The 5,784-nt window shown below is 39.9% G+C and overlaps 1 long non-coding RNA gene across 1 annotated transcript; it reads right to left on the bottom strand.

Annotated features, from left to right (window-relative positions):
* Positions 1 to 293: 293 nt before the first annotated feature.
* On the bottom strand, positions 294 to 5,573 carry LOC120440198. Its single transcript, XR_005613062.1, has 3 exons — positions 5,464 to 5,573; positions 955 to 1,119; positions 294 to 825 (listed from the first exon to the last, which is right to left on the bottom strand). It is a non-coding gene; the product is annotated as an uncharacterized LOC120440198 (long non-coding RNA).
* Positions 5,574 to 5,784: the final 211 nt, after the last annotated feature.

Genomic DNA, 5,784 nt, shown 5'->3' with positions numbered 1-5,784 from the left:
ATTTGCCTAATAATTCTGCACTCCCTGTACTTATGGAGCAAACAGTTTATGAGTTGTTGTCGACTGAATACTAGACAATTTTATTAACATGCTCAATATCTTGACTCACACTATACAGTGGAGCTCACACTTTATTGAACTGAACTTTAATTGAAAAAATCAGCTTCTATATCTGATTGATAAAACCATATTTGTTTGTGAATGCTCAGCATATTGTAATGCAAAGAAAAGCATAGGAATTTTGGGGAACAGCAGCTCCAGGGAGGCTAAAACCCAAACAACATAATTTAAACACCATACATAGATCAAAATTAGGACTAAATTACTTGAAGTGAGCCATTATTCTTTCTTGAAATAAAGGCTTTTAGCGAAGTAATCTGATGCCCATATCCACATATCTCAATTAACCCTTCTCTCTAAATCTTTACTGATAGAGGTGGATTTATTATCCCGTTTCCCCCCCCAAGGAATTAGAAACAGATGTAGGGAAGCATAACTGTTGGCGAAACAACACGGCTTGATTAGGGAAAAGGGATGAATGACAAATCTATAAATAGATACTTTGCATTCAGAGTCACTCACGAATGAAATAAAAGGTGGAGGATAGGCATCGCTGGGTGATCTGGAGCAGAGGTCCAACTATTCTATGCCAGCAGGGGCTTAATGGGGGATTTTTAAAGAAGTGAACTTTGAGAAAGGTGCCAGGTCACGATGAGGGAACGAGCAGAAAAACAGCCTTGACGGTGAAGGCCTGACCTAGCATTTAGATGAGTTAGCCTCCACGTCCTTTCATCAGGGTGCGAGCGTGAATTCCACACTGTGTGACTGGAAAGAAAGAAGAGCCAAAGCAGGTCTCGGTGTTTAATGTTCACAGAAAAGGTGGCCACTTTTTTTCTTTTTTTTTTAGTTCATCATATTACAGTGCAGCGGATATCTGCCTTTTTAGACACTGACCTTTGGCTGCAACCTGTAGAGTTAAACTCAGTAGATGTTGAGCAGAGCGGAGCTGATTTTAGTGTAAGCTGGTGGCAGCTGAATGCGCCGTGACAGGCCTTGGTTCCTGTTCCTTCTAAAGACTTGTCAGACCCATGGGTCTGGGTCTGGCTAATGCACTCTCACCTGCTCATACAAATGCACAAACAGAGAAAACACACATGTACACAAAGACCTTTTCACTCTCTCTGTGGAAATAAAATCATTCACCATACTCTTCAAATTAAAAAATTCTCCATGTCTCCTATGCAACCTTAGAGATATTTACCAAAGAATTACATATATGGTGCTGTGCTAAATAATGCATATTTCAATCACAGATAAAGTAATGACATTCCCAGAGCAAACAGAAAATAAGGTGTCTGAGTTTGCTCACAATTGTGTGAAGGTTATTCCCGGAACGGAACTGGCTGAAAAGTGAGTAAATGCTCCTAGTTTGCCAAGATGAGTCTCTATGACTCAGGTGAAGTTGCAAAACTCCAAACTGGGAGTACAAGGTTTTAGCTATCACAACTGCCATCTCTCCAACAATCTTATCAGTCAGGCGTGCTCTGAAAGCAAAACAACTCAAGACTAAATCCAACTCACGCTACTATATTTATGATGCTTGGCATGCAAAGTTCAATTACCTCCACTGGAGCACATTCATAATGATCTGGATGGATTCTTATTCTAAAAGTATTGCAAGTTTTGTATCTATCATCATAGATAATTTTGCTATAATCTGAGATGAAAGAATAGCAACTTAAGTTCTTCAGTAGTTTTGAGTGCAAGGCAGCAGACTGTCATTTCATGTTGTCCATATTTCATATACTGTAGCTCTTTTTAATGGTTGTTATTTCTTTTAGATGACTCTTGGGAATTATGTTGTCATGGGTGGTCTTTGCAGGTGTACAAATGTCCATTGTACATTGTGAGTGAATTTGAGCTAATTTATCCAATTTAACATTATTAAATAATAGAACTCACAGGGATGAAAACCAATCTACATGCCCCAACCTGCAAAAACAACACAAACATGTTCGGTGATGCAGATTTTTGAGTATCTGCATCCTCCAACATATCTTTAATGGTGACAAAGTGACAAACGCAGGGAAAAGAAGGTAGAAAATGGCTTAATAAATGCAGCTTAGGCTGTGGCATGCAGGTTTTTTTACAGTGTCATGAGGCTGATGATTTCAATATCGAATTTTGCCCAATGTGTTCTTCTTTTGCTCTTGATACCCAAAGGCTGCTCAGACAGAAACTGTGAACACTACTCAAACAGCAAGTGGACTACAAACAGAAGCACAGTGCTTTGTCTCGCTGCTTTCTTGCATGATGTAATTGGCAAGCAGCTAGAATCTAGACAAACAAAGCTGCATGTGTGTTACTGGCTGATCTTGTGTTACCACCTTTCACAATTCCAGCTACTTGTAGTGGCGACATCATTCCCTATTACCTTAGCCATGTCTACAGTTGTACACAGTAAAGCCATAGAAGAAAACTCAGAGCCTGGCAGGATGCTCTGTGCTCACGTTGCTCAACTTAAAAGTAGTGATGGAACCAGTGTACAGTCAAAACAATTCAAACATGCTAGGTATCATCACTGATACAGTGTTGGTTTTTGTGCCTCACGAGATGCACAATTAACTCTTGCGCACAACGCCACTCACTCATTCACTCACCTGTTTTCACTCTTGTACACAACTTTAAAATTAATCATTAATTATTATTAATTTCTTGCTCCACGGCGCGTGGAAGAGGTGCTTTGGGGGACGAGACTTTTTTTGCATACTTCATACTTATTCAAGCATGTATACACACTGCTTCTTGCACAGGGTGCAAATGAATACTGCCCTAGCGTACATTATAAACCATAGATGTCCAAAAATGGACGTTATCCCAAGGTTTTTTCCTTTCATCTGTATGGTGGGCTGCACCGGCAAAGAATCTAACTACTGGTATACACTGTAAGTTGCCACTGCTTCATTGCACAGTAAACTGAAGACAGGCTTCTGCAAAAGCAGACTTTCCTGGCACTTGAGCATCGCCAAATGTGAATGTTTGTACAACGTCTGCTTAAAGCAAATAAGCAACCTACTCCATGTCTGAGGTCTGCACGATATCAAAACACTGCGATTTGAGCTTGTGTGAGTAAATGAACAAAGCACAGCTCCATCTGAGCGGGCCTCCCGTGTGGCCACTTGGTGTTTACACCCTTCATGCCCCGTTAATTACCTGCATGTCTCCAGAGTCGTCGGTTATATCCCTCGTGATAACTGGCATTAAACAACCATATTTCATAAATTGATCTTATCATTTAATCACCTTAATTGCCTGTATTGCTTTGAGGATTACCTGCCTTGTTCACAGCGAGCCTTAATCTCTGGACTTCAAAACAAAAAACAGACATATGTAAAACAATGCCTGACATAAAAGAGGGGAGGCTTTCTCCCCCACTGTGGGTCGAGGCATCTTTACACAAGTCCTCCGCACGGAATACCAAGTGGCTGCTGGGAAAACCTTTGTTGTGCCATGATAGGGAATAGGGGTATTTGACTTAGATCTCCATGATTGCTTGTGGGCTGTGGCTACACACCATTTGCAGCAGCTCTCAATCGCTTTCTGCTGTGGAATGCATGGATCAGCATTGCTTTCAGCACAAGCATTATTAATTTCCTAGCCAAGCATGTAGTATACCACCAGAGTCTAAAATTAATCTTCTCTATACTGAAAATAGTGCTGTATCTTTGCAGCTCTTTTAGATCATCCTTAATTGTTATATCAGACTGCCTGTGTATTCTTCTATGAGTTCCTAGGCTTATGTACTACAGCTGATCCCAGCTTTTTAGTCACACAAGGAACCAGGGCTCATCATTACTGTTAGAAGTCAAGGTGCCCACAGATAGATATGTCTCATATGCCTTTTGTTTAGATGGTTTTACACTTTTATCACTTGCACATGCAGCCCTGTTTGACTAAAGCACTCTTACACAGGTTTCAGGCCTCAAATATCCACGGAGCTTTTCCGTTATCTGGCTCAGAAGCTAACTGTATGTCAGTCAGATGGGTTTTGCCACATAGTACATCATCTTTACAGCACACTTTTTTGTTTTGTTTCAGTACATCTGCTTTTCATCAGACAGCTGTTCGAGCTTGATTTTTTCACTGAGTTTCACAGTATCAGGTCACCATTCAACATTTGCAAACGGTGCTTAACAGATTATCAGGTGAAAATAAAAGTCGTATGCGGATGATTGAAAAAGTGTGGCTCATGGCAAACTGCTGATGAAGTAGTGTTTTTGAACATGAAAAAAATAGGAAAATAGCCATACTGAACATTTCCAGTACAACATGTAATGGAAGCTGGGGATGTTACATGTCTGCTTCTTATTTCCTACTAATACTGTGCATACAGTATTTATAGCTTTAGTGCCGTGCATCAATCATTGTAAGCTTAGAAAATTTCATGACAGGAAAAACACTGAATGTCTTGATGCACGCAGACTCATTTTTGTAGGGTCTTTACCATTCAACATAAAGCAACTTGGAGAAAGTGATGTTGTGATTTGGCGCTATATAATAAAACAGAACTTAATTGAATTGAATTTTAACCTATAGTAATTATCACACTCTATAAATACAGGGCCACTCACGTTAATTGGGTTGTCTGTTTTCTTTTGAGAACTTTTGTCTTTGTGAAACATAAAGTAGTTTATTTCTGGGGGATGGGTGGTGGGTGATATCACCTCCATGCATTACTGGGGTCGTTACTCAAAAAAAAGTGATGAATTACGCATTACTCATTACTGTAGCGGACGACTAACGCCTTCAGGTGGGGGCTATGTAGCGGGCCAAGGGGAGGGGCCACTAGCCGAAAGACTCATGGGACTGTTCATGCTGAAGTTCATGTGCTAAGTTACAGTATTATAACAGCTATTCCAGTTATCTCATGTTGATTTCTCCTTGTTATTATTAATTTATAAGAAAATTGCAGCTGTTTGTGCCGTATTGAGCAGGGCTAGCAATGGTCACCACGAATGACACTGCTGTACCACTGTTTGTATTTTGGGGTGTTATGCTAATAAAGCTGCATTCCTGCAGCCGAACAGTGTATGGAACACAGGAACTGAAGTCAGAATAGAAATCTGTCTCCTTCTTATGCTTAAGCTTGCCACATTACTTTTTTAAAAGTACTTAATTAGTCCCCAGAGATAGTAATTTGTTACACTATTCATTACTTTTGCATTACATTGTAACATGACCTGAAATGCACATGATTACAAGTTAATAATATAAACATTAGGATCAAATCCCTATACTAATGGCACACGTTTAAATTCGAACACAAAGCTGACAACACAAAGTAAAGCTTAAAACCAGCCTGAAGATACTTCAAAGTGATTTAAATCTAGTGTAGAAATATGTGTATGTACAAATGGAAGCTGCAATGCTATGAACATTACTGTTCATCATTGCCTTTGTTACCTGTTGAAGATTCGGCTCTGGCTTTTGGGCTTAGGTTGGCACATGCTCACTCTAGGTTCTTCGCTAGCTTTGTGTTAGCATGAGTCAGTGTTGTGTTAGCAGTGTTTCTCTCCTGGACGATTTGAACTTCTCTTTCGTGTTCTTCTCCTTTCATGCAATAAAAGTAGTGCCCATATTAGAAATGTCACCAACAACAACCCAACAGTTGTTACAGTCATAGTAATACTTTGGAATGTGTTGCACTTACATCATCTTTGAGTACCCAGTTCCCCAAAAGCTATTGTTCTAGCAGCAGATATACAGGTTTGGCACTGAGCATGC

The sequence above is a fragment of the Oreochromis aureus genome, linkage group 5 (assembly GCF_013358895.1).
Source record: "Oreochromis aureus strain Israel breed Guangdong linkage group 5, ZZ_aureus, whole genome shotgun sequence".
NCBI classification, from domain to species: domain Eukaryota; kingdom Metazoa; phylum Chordata; class Actinopteri; order Cichliformes; family Cichlidae; genus Oreochromis; species Oreochromis aureus.
Note: the sequence above shows the minus strand (reverse complement) of the source record. Positions and strands in the feature narration are given on the sequence as shown.